Raw genomic sequence first — 17,492 nt, 5'->3', positions numbered from 1 at the left:
AATTATTTTTCAAAATGTTTAATGAACTAGCAAAGAGCCAAGAATTGAGATGTAGCTTATATCCTAGCTCACCAATCTAGATAGGAAAGGCCTAGCAAGGCCTTGAAGCCCTGATTTAAATTCTGAGCATTCCAATATACATGCATGGTGTTCTCATGCACGTGCGTGTATGCTTGTGCGCTGCCGCACTCACACACACACACATTTATTCAAATTACCTTCATATCAGTGTTCTGAATTAATTTCTTTGTTAACAATATTATATGGGTAAAATAGAGGAAATAAACTCTTCCATCTAAGAACATTTTTATATGTTTTTTTATGGTAATAATACTGTGCAGAGGGGTCACATTTACATGAACAAGGAAACTAGTAAGTTTCCTAACAAGCATTGTTACCTCCTCCTTTATATTTCCCCTACCATCCCTTCCCTCCCACCTCCACAAGTACACTCCCCTCCCCCTTCCTTCCTCCGCATAAATTGTAAAGTTCATTTTTCAACATAATGTCTTGTGCATCTCATTGTTACAATGGGTCAACCTGTATCTCTATTTGAGCATTTTTTCCCTTCCCCTCCCCAAATTAGAGAAGCATACATACAAGATGTAAGTGTACGAACTTCAAATACAGAGAAAACAGGGGTTATAGTGTGGGAAGAAACATACAAAAAACAAAAAAAATGACATCACACATTATAAGTACGTTAGAAACAATAGCAAGAATCAAAAAACCACTTGTGTCCCTATCTTGGGGTTCAATTTCTTTAACATCATCTTATCTGGTTATATGCACATGTCTTTTGAACTTTTCTGCTTATCCCAGACATACATTCGTTATTGAAAATAAGGGAAATCATGGGACCTATATTTCTTTGGACTTGGCTTACTTCACTCAATAAATTTTTTTCTAAGTCTTTCCATTTCCTAACAAATTGGGCGATGTCATTCTTTCTGATGGAGGCAAAGAATTCCATTGTGTATATATAACACATTTTCTTGATCCATTCATCTAACGGGGGCATCTGTGTTGGTTCCATATCTTAGCTATCGTAAATAATGTTGCAATAACCATAGTTGTGCTGGTAGTTTTAGTATGGTCTTCTTTATGATCATTTGGATAAATCCCCAAAAGTAGGATTACTGTGTTATAGGGGAGTTTTATGTGGAGTCTTCTGAGGCACCTCCATACTGCTTTTCAAAGTAGTTGAACAAGTTTACACTCCCACCAAGAATGCAGTACGTTTCCCTTGTGGCCACATAAGTTTCAGCATCTGTTGCTGTAAAAATATGGAACGCTCCAAGACTTTGCATGTCATCCTTGCACAGGGTGCATGCAAATCTTCTCTGTATCGTTCCAATGTTAGTGTATGTGATGCTAAATTGAGCACAGAACAGTTTTTATATATAAAGTATAATTTTTAATTGATTTTATTAAGCTAGGCAATTCAACAAAAAGTAAGTTCAAAAGAATTGTTGTGAAATCATAGAATCATGTATTTCTTACATAAGCACACATTTAAGAATAAAATCAAGATAGACATGCCAAAAACAAAGTAATTCCAGATATTTGTAGTTCAAGAGATATGTAGGAGGAGAAATTCAATTATTCTATACAAGGCACCTGTCAAAATGAACATTGCAGCAAGTGTTAAGGTTTGTTAAAAGTTTTAATGTTTTAAATATGCTTAATTTTGGGATTTTGCTTATATATGCCAAAAATAGGACTGTTTGGCAGGTATAAAACTTTTCTGTAAAGTATTTAAGATTTATGATAGCAGACATTAAGTACTAAGTATGTACATTTCAGAGTTTATGGAAACTTTATTAATGAGAAGTTGCAAAGTCTTTGTGTAAAGGAGCAGAGTGAAGAGTTACGACTTTAACTACACAGTTTCTGTTAAAACTTTAGTGATTCCTTACTTTATTTGTTAGCAAGGAATAAATGATGATATAAGCCATAATGTACACATGTATGTTACTATTCACACGCATACATATTCTCATGTATACATGCAGTCATGGAGAAAGACACATAATTACAGCCAACACAAGTTTCACCAGTTGTTGAATATGCCTTAAAAGGAGTAATTGGAACAATATATGTTGAAGATGTATTTGTCCCTAAGAGTTCATTTTTCACTCTTCTTATCTCTTAAAACTGGTAGTTTTAGAGAGATTTGACTTTCAAAATGCAGTACAAGTGATAGCAAGTCACTTGGAAACCTCAGTAAGTATAAGTCATATGGTGTCTCCCTGCTCCTCACGGAATGCTTACTCTTGTAGACATTCTCAACAACCAAAATAGCAGGAGAATACCCTGGTAAAGAGTAAAGTTATAAGGCTTTAAATGGCATCCTTACTTGAGCTCTTTTTCCAACAACCAGCATGAATTCCTAGGCAGATGAGTGAGTCCTCAGAAAACTGGACTCTACATATACATTTAACTAACCCATGTGAAAATTCCTAGGTGAGAAATGCTGACTGAGGTCTTGCTGATTTCCTGCCGAAGAAAATAAGAAAAAAAGAAAGTATTTTTAATGTTTTAAAGTTTGAGAATAATTTGTAACCTGTCAATAAATGTGTAGAACACAAATACCAACTGACAAAAAAATGATGGCATTTCATTTATGTGCTCTTGGACTTGGGCAGTGATTTTAGATGTGTCTACACAAGTAGAATCAGCATAAATCAAGCCAGCATTTCTTCATTTAAGATATAAGGAAAGGATATTGGTTGACCTATTGTAACAATGAAATATACAAGACATTCTAACAGAGGATGGGTGAAGGGGGAGGTGGAGAGGTGTGAAGGGAAGGGATGGTAGGGGAAAAACAAAGGAGGGGGTAACAATGCTCAATAAGAAATGTACTCATTACCTTAGTTATGTAAATGTAACCCCTCTGTACAGTATTTATAATAAAAATATATGTTAAAAAGATACAAGGAAAACTTCTGTACTTATATGAAGTTGTATTTGTCACTCAATATAAGTAAGGTATTGGTTTTAGGACCACAGGCTTATTACTTTGGATACTCAAAATCTCTACATGAACACAGTATATTATTTACATCAGAATCTGCCCACAATCTGGCGCAGTATAATTGTTATGAGAATTTTTACTACATTCCATATTTGTAATGAAAACTAAAAGTATATGCAATATAAACAGATACAAATTTTTTCAGATAAATTTTATATGCAGTTTGTGGATGGAATTTGGAGAGCAATTTTGAAAAGCACAAATTTCATCAAAAAGACCAGTCTGAAAATTGTAACAAGGAGCTAATACAGCATCATTGAATAGTATGGAACTCCAAGGAGAAGTACTTGAATTGAGATAATATCAGAAAGTGTAACAACCCAAGGTCTTTTTAGAAATGCAGCTGCTAGATTTCTCATGTAGAGCTTTCATAACAGTTTGTGAAGCACAAATCAGAACCTCACTGAAGTGTAGATGGTTTTCTCTCAAATTTCTGTCATGATCAGTCATTATTAATCAACATATAGCTAATCTTGAATAATTCTCTAATAAAATGTTGATGGAGTTTTTATATGCAAAAACCTCGGAAGGCTAACTTTTTCAATTAGGACAGACTGTATTCTATGATCCAGCCGAGAGAAAACTAGGTAAGCATCTATTTACAACCTTCTGAATAATTCTGATTCTGCCCACATCACTTATCTATCCATACCTGTGCACGAGTGAAACAATTTTAAAAGAATTTATCATTTAAAATTTAAATTTATGGTTCCAGGAAGATAGCGAAGGAGAAGCTGGAAGCTTAACTAAGCCAAAGAATCACACCAAATGTGCCATCACAGTACAGAGAGTTAGGCCAGAGTGGGAAAATCCAGGCAAGTAGACAAATCTGAGCACTTGCCAGCAGCCATGGTTGCAGCTATGGCGGGGGCGGGGGCGGCCATAACCACCATACCTGCAACACAGAGTGTCTAGGATAAAGGCACCAGATGCAGCAGGTGAGAGGATTCTACTCAATACCAGCAAGAACTGACAAGGAGCAGACATCTTCATCCTTCATATCGCAGATCAGAGATCACCCAGGAACCAGACTCCTGTGTGAGTAGAAGCCTGATCTCCTCACTCCTTCTCAGGGAGCAGAGAAGGGAAGGCCACCCCTCCCTGCCCACTACCGGAGATCTCCATCTTTGATACTGGCAAAGGCCTGGCTGAGCAGCTAGCTCTAACTCAGTCCTTGGATGAAAACAAACAGTCATTGAACAGGTCATAGGAACCTAACCTGACCTGCCAGGCTCAGCTCCACTCAGGGAAAATTCACGCATCCCGGGCCTACACCAGCCCCAGGAGTGGCTTTCTTCATTGGGTAAACAGAGCCAGAGGCTGATCCTCCCTAGACAATCAATTGAAATTCAGTAACAATAAACCCTGAGAATGGCTGCTGGCTAGGCTCTGTGACTGCCTCAGAAGCTAGGCCTCAGGGAAAAGCTACTGTTTGCTGAAGGCCTCAACTCTACCCAGAACCTAGCCCCATCACAGCATCTCCAAACTAGAAGAAACAGCCATCTTTTGTGATACTCAAAGCAGATCTCCCTCCCATTGAACTAGCCTGGGAGGAGGATGACAAAATCCTGGGTAAATCAAAGCATTTTTCTGCCTGCTCAAACAAACTGACTTAAGAAAACAACCAAGCTACAGGAAAATCAAATACCACAAGCAGACCAGAGACTCCAGCAAGAGACTGGTTATGGACACAAGGGAGATACAGGATCATCCCTTCTCATCCCCAAAAAGCAACGAACTTTTTTTGTCACCTTTTATTAAAATTGTTTTAACATTTTTAATTTTTAACTTTAAAATATTGTTTTCTATTAACTTTTTTCTTCCTCATAATTTTTATTTTACAGGTATATGTGTGTGTGTGTGTGTGTGTGTGTGTGTGCTTTTTTTCCATTTTTGTTTACCACTACTGACCTTTAGATCCTTTTTTCCTTTCTTTCTCATTCTTTTCACTTTTTTTTCTCTTTCGTTCTTCTTTGCATGATTTAGTCGCATTTCTGCTCATTCTCAGATATACCTGTCATCGATTATTAGACCTTATCCCCGATTGTATACACACTTAATCCAGAAATTTATTACTGAATTCAAAACCTCTTAGAATTAACTTCTTTAATAGCTGTACTACCTCTATATACCTATATAAAATTTTAAGCATTTTTATTTTTTGACGTCTCCTTTCTATCCCTCCCCTTCTCTTATCATATTCCCATCCTTCTCTGAATATTAAGTTCTTAATCTGCATAATTTTAAGTGTTTCACTTTTTAATTTTTATTTTACTATTTTTCCTTGTCTTTTTTTCTCTTTCTTTTTTCCCCCGTTGTCCACTATCATTCTATCGAATCTATTTCCTGCTTTGAGATTAGGACTAAGTTAGCTCTCCCTCTATCTTTCCACATCCCTCTATTCCTATTTATACCCACATCTCTCACTAAACCTAATAATTTCTGGTTTGCCAAATTCCTCTTTGCGGTTCATAGCCTATTAATACATAGTTGGTTGATGTTGAAAATGTATCTGTTGAACTAGATTATATCTGCAGGCTTTTGTAACATTTATTTATTTATTTTTATTGTGAAAATACTGTACAGAGCGGTTACAATTACATGGGCAAAATATTTGCTGCCTTCAGGAGTCACACCTTGCCCGTAAAAACAAACACATTTTCAATGTTAAAGGCTGGAACAAAATCTACCAAGCAAACGGCTCCCATAAACAGACGGGAGTTGCAATCCTAATATCAGATAAAATAGACTTCAAATTAAAATTTGTGAGAAGAGATAAAGAAAGTCGCTACATACTAATCAAGGGATCTCTCCTTCAGGAGGATCTGCAGGCTTTTGACTGTGCAACTACAGACTTTGTTGATGCTTCCCTTAAGATAGTTTTCTAGCACAAAATTGGTGTTACTCTCATGCCAAATGGGCAGAATAAGCCGGAAAAACACAAGAAAAATGCCAAGTCCGGGTATCTCAACTTCCACTCATGATAATCAGTGGACAGAACAGATAATGAATAATCCAGAGGAGAGCTTCCAAAAAGCTCTAAAAACACTAATGGTAAACATGGTAAATAAAAAGATTGAAAACCTTCAAAGGACTCTGTGTGAGCATGATATATAGAGAGAGGAGGCAAACAAATGTCAAAACAGGAAGCTCATAGGTGTGAAGAAGCTACTCAAAGATAGATAAAAGAATTGCATGAGCAGCTTGTGAACACTCAAAGAGAAATAAAGGAATTGTGTGAGTAGGCTGAGATTAGTCAAAGAGAACTACAGGAATTGCATGAAGGTGAGGAAGCTGATCAAAGAGTAATACAGGAATTTCAAGAGCGGAATGAGCATAGACAAAGTTCACTAGAGGCATTCATGGAATCCATAAACAGAGAGCTGAAAGAAGTCAGGGAGTCCACAAAGGGAATGCTGAATGGATCCCAACAGAAGTAATGGGAGTCCAAGGAAACCATAACTAATCAACCAAGTGATTTGAGAATAAACACTTGACACTAAATTAAGGAAGTAAAGAATTTCATACAAGATCTAAAACAAAGATCCAACAAAGAATTAGAAGCCATAAAAGCCGACCAACTAGAAGGAAAAGAAAAAAAAAAGTAGAAAGTCTCGATAGTAGGATAGGCCATGCAGAAGATTGAATCCTGAGGATTGAAGACAGCCTAGATATTATAGAGAAAGAACATACAACCATCAAAGACAAATCCAAGAAATATGATAGATCTATTCAACATTCAAGCCTCGGAAGACCCCACTAGAAGGCCTAATCTGAGGATAATGGGTGTAGAGGAGCACCTAGAGCCAGAAGTCAATGGTCTAGGAAATTTGTTTAACAGGATCCTAGCAGAGAACTTCCCAAACATGCAAAAAGATAGGTCTATTCAGATACAAGAAGCTTTTAGAACTCCCAATAGACTAGACCAGAAGAGGATATTCCATTGTCACATTATAATACTCACAGGATCAATTCAGAACAAGGAAAAGATCAAACACCTATAAAAGGAAACCAACTAGAATCACCTCAGATTTCTCAGCAGAAACAATCAAAGCAAGAAGAGCCTAGAATGATGTAATCTATGCCCTAAAGACAAACAACTATCAACCAAGAATACTTTACCCAGCTATACTCTCCTTAATAATCGGAGGTCAAATAAAACCCTTCCATAGCAAAGAAAAATTGAAACAATATATCTCCACCAAACCAACCCTACAAAAGAATCTTAAAGATGTCCTACACAGAGAAAACCAACAAGACCACAATAAAGGCCAAGAAATATCACCCAAACTGAGAATCCAAGAACCATAGGAAGAACACAGTTGCCACAGCCCTGAAGTAGTTGGATAAAATGGCAGGCACTCCCAAATACCTCTCAGTTCTATCTCTCAACAGTAACGGACTTAACTCACCAATTAAGCGACAGTCTGTCTACTTGGATTAAAAAGCAAGATCCTTTTATCTGCTGGCTTTCAGGAGTCACATCTTGCCCACAAAACAAACACATTTTCAATTTTAAAGGCTTAAACAAAATCTACCAAGCAAACGGCTCCCATAAACAGAATGGAGTTGCAATCCTAATATCAGATAAAATAGACTTTTAATTAAAATTAGTGAAAAGGTCGGTACATACTAATTAAGGGATCACTCCTTCAGGAGGATATTACAATTCTAAATATCTATTTGCCAAACAGCAGAGCACCCTAATTCGTCCAAGAAACTCTACTTTCCCTCAAATCCCACATAGATCCATAAACATTAATTGTTGGGGACTTTAACACACAACTTTCCCCACTAGATAAATGAACTTCACAAAAACTCAACCGAGAAACCGCAGATATAAACAACTGCACAGACCAACTAGATTTAACACACATCTACTGAATATTTCACCCAGCAGCATTAGACAATACATTTTTCTCAGCAGCACATGGAACATTTTCCAAAATAGACCACATTTTAGGCCACAAAGCAAACGTCCAAATTCAGAAACATTGAAGTTATACCTTGCATTCTCTCAGACCACAAGGGAATATATTTAGAACTCAACACCAAAAGCAACCAAAGAAAGTAATGTAACACATGGATCCTGAACAACACACTGCTGAATCACGAGTGGGTCATGGAAGAGATTAGAAAGGAAATTCAAATGTTCATGATATTTAACAAAACTGAACACACCAATTACTAGCTCCTCTGGGACACAGCAAACACAGTATTCAGAGGCAAGTTTATAGCTCTGAGCTCCTACATCAACAAATTGGAGAGATCTAAAAACAACAATTTAATGAGACATCTGAACCTCCTTAAAAAAAAGCAGCAAGATAAACCCCAATCCAGTAGACAGAAAGAAATAATTAAAATTGAATCAGAATTAAATTAATTAGAATGCAAAAAAATCTATAGAAAGAATCAACAAAACTAAGACTTGGTTCTTCGAAAAAATTAACAAAATTGACAGACCCTTAGCAAATCTTATCAGAAAAAGAAGAGAACACACCCAAATAAACTCAGAGATGAGAATGGAAACATCATCACAGAAACAACTAATATTCAGAACATTATAAGGGAATGCTTCTAAAACCTGTATACTAATAAGTTTGAGAACTTGGCAGAAATGGACCTTATTCTAGAAAATACTGACATGCCGAAACTAAGCCAAGATGAGTCAAACTATCTTAAACGGCCTATATCAAGCACTGAAATAGAAACAGCAATAAGAGACCTCCAATCTAAGAAGAGCCCAGGACCAAATCGTTTTACAGCGGAATTCTATTAAGCCTTCAAAGCAGACATAACAACAATACTCCTCCAACTCTTCAATGAAACTGAAAAAGAAAGTTCACTACTGAACTCATTCTATGAGGCCATCATAACACACATCCCAAAACCAGGAAGGGACTTATCAAGGAAAGAGAACTATAGATCCATTTCTTTGATTAACTTTGATGCAAAACTTCTCAACAAAATTTTGGCCAATCGACTTCAACAATTCATCCAAAAAATCATACACCACGATCAAACAGGATTCATTTCAGGGATGCAAAGCTGGTTTAAGATACACAAATCAATTAATATAATTTATCACATCAACAGAAGCAAGCATAAGAACCACATGGTTATCTCAATAGATGCAGAAAAAGCAATTGACAAGATCCAACATCCCTTTTTATGAAGTTTCTGGAAAAATGAGGAATCCATGGAACATTCTTCAATACATTAAAGGTTTTATATGACAAACCTATAGCCAGCATTATACTTAATGGTAAAAACTAAAGCTATTTCCTCTTAACTCAGGAATGAGACAGGATGCCCACTCTCTCCACTTCTCTTCAATCTAGTATTGGAATGCCTAAATACAGTAATAAGACTAGATGCAAGTATAAGAAGCATCCTAATAGGGAAAGAAGAAGTAAAACTCTCCCTTTTTGCAGATGACATGATCTTGTATTTAAAGAATTGCACAGAGTCCACTCCAAAATTACTCAAGCTGATTCAAAACTCTGGCAAAGTAGCATGGTATAAAATTAACCCTCAAAAATCAATGGATTTTTCTGTATGCCAACAATAAGAAAAGTGTGGCTGAAATTAGGAAAGCAACTCCATTTGTAATAGCCCCACAAAAAATAAAATACCTAGGATTTAACTTAACCAAAAAAGTGAAGTACCTCTATGATGAAAACTTAAAAAAACTGAAAAAGGAAATCAAAACTGAACTTAGAAAGTGGAAAAAACTCCCATGCTCCTGGATTGGGAAAGATCAACATAGTGAAAAAGGCAATACTTCCCAAGGCTATCTACAAATTCAATGCGATATCTATCAATATTCTAACCTCATTCTTCAAGGAAATAGAAGAGGCAATCAAAAAATTCATATGGAACAATAAAAGACCCTGAATAGCAAAAATGATCCTTAACAGAAAGAACAGAGCTGGAAGAATATCAATACCAAATTCAAATTCAACTACAAAGCCATAGTAATCAAAACAGTTTGGTACTGACACAAGAACAGACCTCAGGACCAATGGAATAGAATTGAAACCCAGAAATGAACCTACAGACCTATAGCCATCTAATCTTCGGTAAGGGAGCTAAAAAATAGAATGGAAGAAAGACAGCCTCTTCAGTAAATGGTGCTGGCAAAATTGGTTAACAACTTGTAGAACACTAAAGCTAGATCCTTATATATCACCCTGTACCAGAATCAACTCTAAATAGATCAAAGACCTTGGAGTCAAAGCAGATACTCTGAAAACATTAAAGATTGGAATAGGAGAAACCCTCGATCTTGTTGGCACAGGCCGAAATTTTCTTAATAGAGACCCAGAAACACAACAAATCAAAGAAAGGTTGGACAAATGGGATTGCATAAAATTGCAGAGCTTCTGCATGGCAAAGGACATAGCTAGCAAGATCAATAGAAAGCCCACAGATTAGGAGAAGATCTTCACTAGCCATAAAAAGGACAAGGGTCTCATATCTAAAATATACATGTAACTCAAAAATTTAATCCCCCAACAAACCTTCAAAGAAACAACTGCCCAAAAATAAGCGGGCTAAAGACTTAAAGAGAAACTTCTCTGAAGAGGAAAGAAGGATGGCCAATAGACACATGAAGAAATGCTCAACCTCCCTAGTCATAAAAGAAATGCAAATCAAAACAACATTGAGATACCACCTCACCCCAGTTAGAATGGCTATAATCAAGAACTCTAATAACACCAGATGCTGGAGGGGATGTGGACAGAACGGAACATTACTGTATTGTGGATGGGAGTATAAACTTGTTCAACCAGTTTGGAAATCAGTATTGAGGTTCCTCAAAAGTTTCCACATAGAGCTCCCCTATGACCCAGAATCCCACTTTGGGTATTTATCCAAATGTTCACATACAAGGCCACAGTAGAGCTTCCCGCACAACTATGTTTATTGCATCATTATTTACCATAGCTAATAGATGGAACCAACCCAGATGCCCCTTAGTAGATGAGTAGATCAAGAAAATGTGGTATATATACACACTGGAATTCTATGCCTCCATCAGAAAGCATGACATTGGCTCCATTTGTTAGGAAATGGAAAGACTTGGAAAAAATATATTAAGTGACGTAAGCCAGGCCCAAAGAAACATTAGTGCCATGATTTCCCTTATTTGCAATAACTAGTATGTGTCTGAGACAAACAGAAACTGTCAGACAAGTTGATGTTAGGGAAATGAGCCCTAAGCTATATATTCAAATGTTTTTCCCTTTCATGCGATTGTTTCTAACACATTTATAAGAATATTTCTTTTTTGCTTTGTATGTCCCTCCCCCACTGTACAAAACCTGCTTTCACTGAACTTGATGTTGTTATAATTTGAGGAAGGGAAGGGAAAAAACAAATCGTTTATATAATAGGGATACAGTTGGACCATTAAAACAATGAGATGTACAAGTCATTATGTCGAAAACAAACTTTAAAATTTTGGTGGGGGGAGGACTGGGTGGGGAGCGGGGAGAGGACGGGAAGTTATGGGAAGGGGAAACAAAGGAGGAGGCTACAATGCTTGATAGGAAATATACTCATTATCTTGTCCATGTAATTGAAACCCCTTTGTACAGTATTTTCACAACAACAACAACAAAATAAATTTAAATATGGAATGAAATTAGTTCCAATAATGCATTGCATTTAAGTATTTAGAAATAACTGAGAAACTTAAAGGTGCATATGATGTTTTTTATTGGAAATGAAGGGATATTGGAATTTGGTTCTCTACATTTTAAGCAATTTGCTTAAAAGAATAGGCAAAATAATATTTATATTTGCAGCAGACTTCACACATTAAATTTTGTATATTGAAAGGGAAACAAGCCTCAACAATATGTCAATTCTCTCTTATTTATCTCTAAAGGTTTATGCTTCTGGTCTCTAAATATTAAAACTTCAAAAAAATTATGTTTAGCTAGTTGTGCAAAGGGGTTTTGCTTCATCATGTCAGTGTTGAATAGAGTGTGTGTGCATTTCAATATACAGTGCATTTTTCTTCCTTCCCTTACCCCAACCCCACCTATCCCTTCATGTTTCCTACTTATATTCTGACATGTGTACATTGAATGGTATGACTGTATTAGGCCACCATTTCCCTCTCCATTCTTCTACCCTACTCCCTTTTAGCCCAGACCTCCTTTTAAGGAGGTTTCAACTTCATGGTATTTTGTTAAATATCTCTACTTTGGCATTTGACTATGGGCTTGCCACATCCTCTTTTCCATGTTTGACATACATAAATGAGTATATTTCTCCACATTTCTAATCTCAGATTGGCTAAGATAGATCTTCTTTACTATTCACCTTCTGTCCTAAATTTAGAATTGGACTTTCAGGGCCATCCAATAGAGCATTTTTATTCTCTACTCACTGAAGATGGAAGGGAAATAATTTCCATGCTGTCAGCATTATGTTATCCATCATGAATTCCCATCGCTTATCACTTCAGCAGTCTAAATTTAAAGTCATATTTTCTGCATTATATTCACACAGTATAAGTGAATATCAAGGGTAATTTACCTAGTATTAGATGTTTAGGGACAATCTTCAATTTCTGATGATAGAGGCAGGAATCAGTTTCAATTTTCAGATTCCACTATGTAGTGAGCTGTGTAGTCTTCTAAATTTTCGATAAATTTCGAGTTACTTTTTGTTAATAATTTAAAAAGTTTTATTTCAGTATTTGAAATGCTGCTCCAATTATTTTAAAAGTTTCACAATAAGTTAGACTGAACTTTTTCCTCCCATGTTCCCCACTAGTTCAGGTTAATTCTCCTTTCACTTTATATTTTGAGAGACCAAGGGATGAGGATAAACAGAGAGATGATCATTACTCACATATCTCCTTCCTCTCCTGTTTCTGCTGTTCTTGTTGAGAGGAAGACTGGAGCAGGGAACAAGAGTGAAGCTTGACTTCACCATACAAGGGAGCATTCCTGGCATGTCAATTATTGTTTCTCAGAATCACTTAAATTGCTTACTCTTGCCTTCTCTCTGACAGTAACCTAACTGTGGCTTCCTTGGTGCAGAAGGAAGCACACTAACAGGTTATTACCTGTAAATTGGTATTTTATATCTCAGCTTACTACTACCAAAAATAAAAAGCTTTGGCTACATAAATGCAAAGGTACTGATTGTCCAAAAAAACCTTAGTGAGGAGTAGACAATTCTACTCAGCTACACCCTCCTCTTGTATCCTTCCTTCCACTCCCCTCCCCTCTTTTAATCTCCCTTCCTTTCTTCTTTCTTTGTGTCTCTCTCCTGCATATTCATGTCTATCTTCTCTCTTTTTCCCTTCCAGTAGCAAGTGCTTTGGTTTATCAGACAACACATAAATAATTGAACAAATATTTTTTCTCCTCTTTTTGTGATTTTTTTTATTCTTAAGAAGTGAGTTCTAGCACAGCACCAGTGGCTTACATCTAGATAGTCGGTAGGTTCAAATTTGACAATTGAAATTCAAAGCTATTCCAAGTGGATAAACCTAAGAGATTCTTTTCTCCACTTGTGGTAAATGGAAGAAGTGAAGGTGTGGCTCAGGTGGTATAGAGCAAACATTGAGAATTAAAGCCCCGATAGAGCTCAAGGCCAGGAGTTCAAATCCCAGTAACAGCACAATATTAAAAAAATGAGTCCTTTGTCTTTGAAAAGGGATATTTCTCCAAAAATTCATACAAAGGACAGTTTCCAAGATCCAAGACTCTTTCTAAGGCTCTTTCACATCTTAAACTGATTTCTCTGCTTGATTCATATTAAGGAAAATAGGAGTCACACTTCATATTAAAAAGTATGCACATTACTGAACAGTTCTTACCATTTTTAATGTAAAGGAAGCATGAGAGAAGAATTCATCTCACTTGGGTGAGTTAGGTTTGATCCACTGACAGACATTTGCAAGTAAGTGAGGGTCTGTTTACATGTAAAGAAGTCTATAAATGCTTTCTAGGAGAGAGAACAAGCTACCTGTTTCCAAGTTTGAATCAGATTAAGTTTATTCCTATGAAATGGTAAAGAGAAGCTCATCTCATACAACATTATGCAGACAGCAATTTCAAAAATATTAAAAACCCATGTCTATGTTTTGAACAGCTAAGTTTTCACAAACAAAAAACAGTTTACTGAACCAAGAAAATATAAGTTAGAGCAATAGGAACTATGTGAAATATAGTTAATGGCTGAGTGATATGTGTAAAAGAGTTCTGTAATCACAACTAAACTATAAATTTTTTCATCATGTCCCTAACAAGAATCTCTAAGATAGGCCTTGCTAAATCTGTCATAGAGGGCAGTGTTTATGCAATTGTCAGGTTTGTTTAGGGTCCAATATCTCCCACAGTCACTTGGGTTTCAAACTGCTCACACCACATGCAGTGTATGGAAACACATGCTGTCTTGCTAGGCACCTAAGGAATTTTTGTGCCACTGTGAATAGTTATTGTTTTCTTCTTGTAATTATACCTGTCAGTGTGAAGTCCTTTCATGATAAGAATAATAGTTTCTGTATCCTTTGTTCCACTAACAAATCTCAGATATAAGTATAGTCGGGTGCCCATGGCTCATGCCTATAGTCCTAGCTACTCAGGAGGCTGAGATCTGAGGATCACAGTTCAATGCCAGCTCAGGCAGGAAATTCCATGAAATTCTTTTCTCCAGTAAACTACCAGAAAACTGGAAGTGGCGCTAGGTCTCAAGCGGTAGAGCTCTTGCCTTGAGCAGAAGAGCACTTGGACAGCACCTAAGCCCAGAGTTCAAGCCTCACGACTGACCAAAAAAAAATCTACCTACCTATCTACCTACCTACCTATCTACCTACCTACCTATCTACCTACCTACCTATCTACCTACCTACCTATCTACCTACCTACCTACCTACCTACCTATCTATCTATCTATCTATCTATCTATCTATCTATCTATCTATCTATCTATCTATCTATCTATCTATCTATCTATCTATCATTTATCTATCTATCTACCTATCTATCTATCTATCTATCTATCTATCTATCTATCTATCTATCTATCTATCTGTCTGTCTGTCTGTCTGTCTGTCTGTCTGTCTGTCTGTCTGTCTGTCCGTCTTTCTGTCTGTCTGTCTGTCTATGTTTCTATGATGAGATGAATTACATTTAAATATAAATCAATATTTGTGATACACATTTAAAATATAAATAAATATATGATGTATTTATAATATATACATATATTTACATATATAAGATCATATTATATCTGTACATTTATAAATATAATTGTAATTTATATCCAAAGAGTACATCTGAAGATTTTGGGGAAAATGTAGAGTGTCTAAAGGCTTACAACTGACCCACCATATTTTCAATAATTTTTTCCACTTATTGCAATGTCTGGATTACTAAGACTGAATGATTATGAAACAGAGTCGTTGTTTTAATCCTTACGATTTTGGATTAGAAACATCTACTTACTTGGTATAAAACCTACCAAAATGTGATCTTGAAATCACACTCCACAAACTGGACATATATATCAATTTAGCAACTTACAGGTCTTAAACTTTTATTTGAATCCTGTATCTCACATACATTCAGTTTCCTTCGAGTCAGCTACATGTACAAACATGCCTAGATTTTCATGCTCACATACATCCCCATACTCACATTACATACTAAATGTAACATTGTAATAAAAAATATATATATACTGAAAAAGAACACCTTTGCAAATGTAATTAAATTTTATTTTTAAGCACAATGCATTATTGAAATACTGATGAAAGAGCAGTGGAGAGATGTTTCAAATAGTAGATTGCCTGCCTAAAGAGCATGTTTCTTATTCCAAACATCATTATTTCCATCCTTCCTTCTCCCACATAAAAAAGCATAAATAACTACAGAATTAACTGCATGTTCCTTAATCACTCATTGAAGAGAGAAACTGTTATATATATATACACACACACAATGATATACTATTTAGCCACACACAATTATGAAATCACATCATCTTCAAGAAAATAGAATTGGAAACCTTCATATTAAAGCAATTAGTGATACTGTGAAAAACAATTATTAGATTTCTCATATGCAAATGCTAGACCCAGAAAATAAAATGAGTGACCCAGGTGTAAAAGATGGAACTGATTAAGTTTGGAAAAAAGTAAGAGAGGAGATGAAGAGAAATATTGTGGAGTAAATATGTTCAAATATTTCATAAGTTCGTATGATGACATAATAAAATATAAGTATAAAAATAGGATAATGAAATTAATAAAAGGAATAAAATTTAACAAACTACATTATGTGGATATATGTGTATAACACAATAAAATACTTTTGTGAAATTGATATTTGCTAAAAAAAATTAAAATTCATTCCAGTTGTTATAGATTCACAGGTTAATTTCCATTTTTAGCTGAGATAGTTCCCTGATAAAGTAAAAGGAGAAATTGGTTTTGCTCATTTAGAAGGACAATCTTGTCCAATTAGCATTAAAGTATTCTAGATAATTACTGTCAATGTGAAATTGTTCAAGTTATTATATTAGAATATTTCCAATTGACTCTTCAAAATATTACCCTATAGGTATATACTTTTTGCTACTAATTGAATATCTTTCTACTCAATTACTATATACCATTTTCTGAATGAAGTTTGGTAAATGTAACTAGGATATATTATACCTGACCAGGAAATCAATTATTCAAACAGTTTTTATCAAAAATGCCTATAACGAAATAAAGATATAAATCCAAATTATATATATTTGAAGACAATACTTGCTTAGTCCTCGTCTCGTATTCTTCATTCCCTTCTTGAGAATAATACACATTGTAAGGGAATGCTTAACATGTTTCAGAGAAATATATTGACTTTAGTCAAATGAGTTACCCTATGCTTCATTTTGGTTTACTTTATATCCAGAAGAGCTAAATTCTTACCTTATGATTTTCCTTAGATTTTATACTCAGGTTTAACCTCTGATTGGTGACAGATAAAGGCATAAACATTTTTTAACAGTGGCTAAATTTAGGCTGAGGAATCTAGGTACAACTTTACTCATGCAGATAGGCCTGATCAGTCATGAGACCACGATATCAAAATGTTAACCTATGCTTCCTGAAATCATCTTATGAGATTTTGTGTATTACAAACAGAGGTTATTAGAATTTGTTTTGTAAACAACATCATTTCATGGGTTAGGAGCTGAATTGAGATATTATATCCAGAACAAAATTTAAGGAGGCATCCAAAATTAGTTACCAAGATATAAATCATTTAACACAACGTTTTAAAAATGCAAGACAAAGGAAATAATTTATGAAAAAAGCCAACGTTTAAAATAAATACAGAATCAGTATGACTGATTTTTCTTTTTATCCCAGTTGCAATACGGATTGCATGATGACTTTTCTAGTTATATGTTTAATTAGGTCTTGATA

The 17,492-nt window shown here is 35.4% G+C and overlaps 1 non-coding gene across 1 annotated transcript; it reads right to left on the bottom strand.

Moving 5' to 3' along the window:
* Positions 1-1,280: 1,280 nt before the first annotated feature.
* On the bottom strand, positions 1,281-1,387 carry LOC122123227. The gene has a single exon (XR_006150353.1). It is a non-coding gene; the product is annotated as a U6 spliceosomal RNA (small nuclear RNA).
* Between the last annotated feature and the right edge of the window lie 16,105 nt (positions 1,388-17,492).

The sequence above is a fragment of the Dipodomys spectabilis genome, unplaced genomic scaffold, assembly GCF_019054845.1.
Source record: "Dipodomys spectabilis isolate Male_0828 unplaced genomic scaffold, ASM1905484v1 ptg000226l, whole genome shotgun sequence".
Lineage (NCBI taxonomy): Eukaryota > Metazoa > Chordata > Mammalia > Rodentia > Heteromyidae > Dipodomys > Dipodomys spectabilis.
This window is presented reverse-complemented; position numbering and strand designations above follow the sequence as displayed.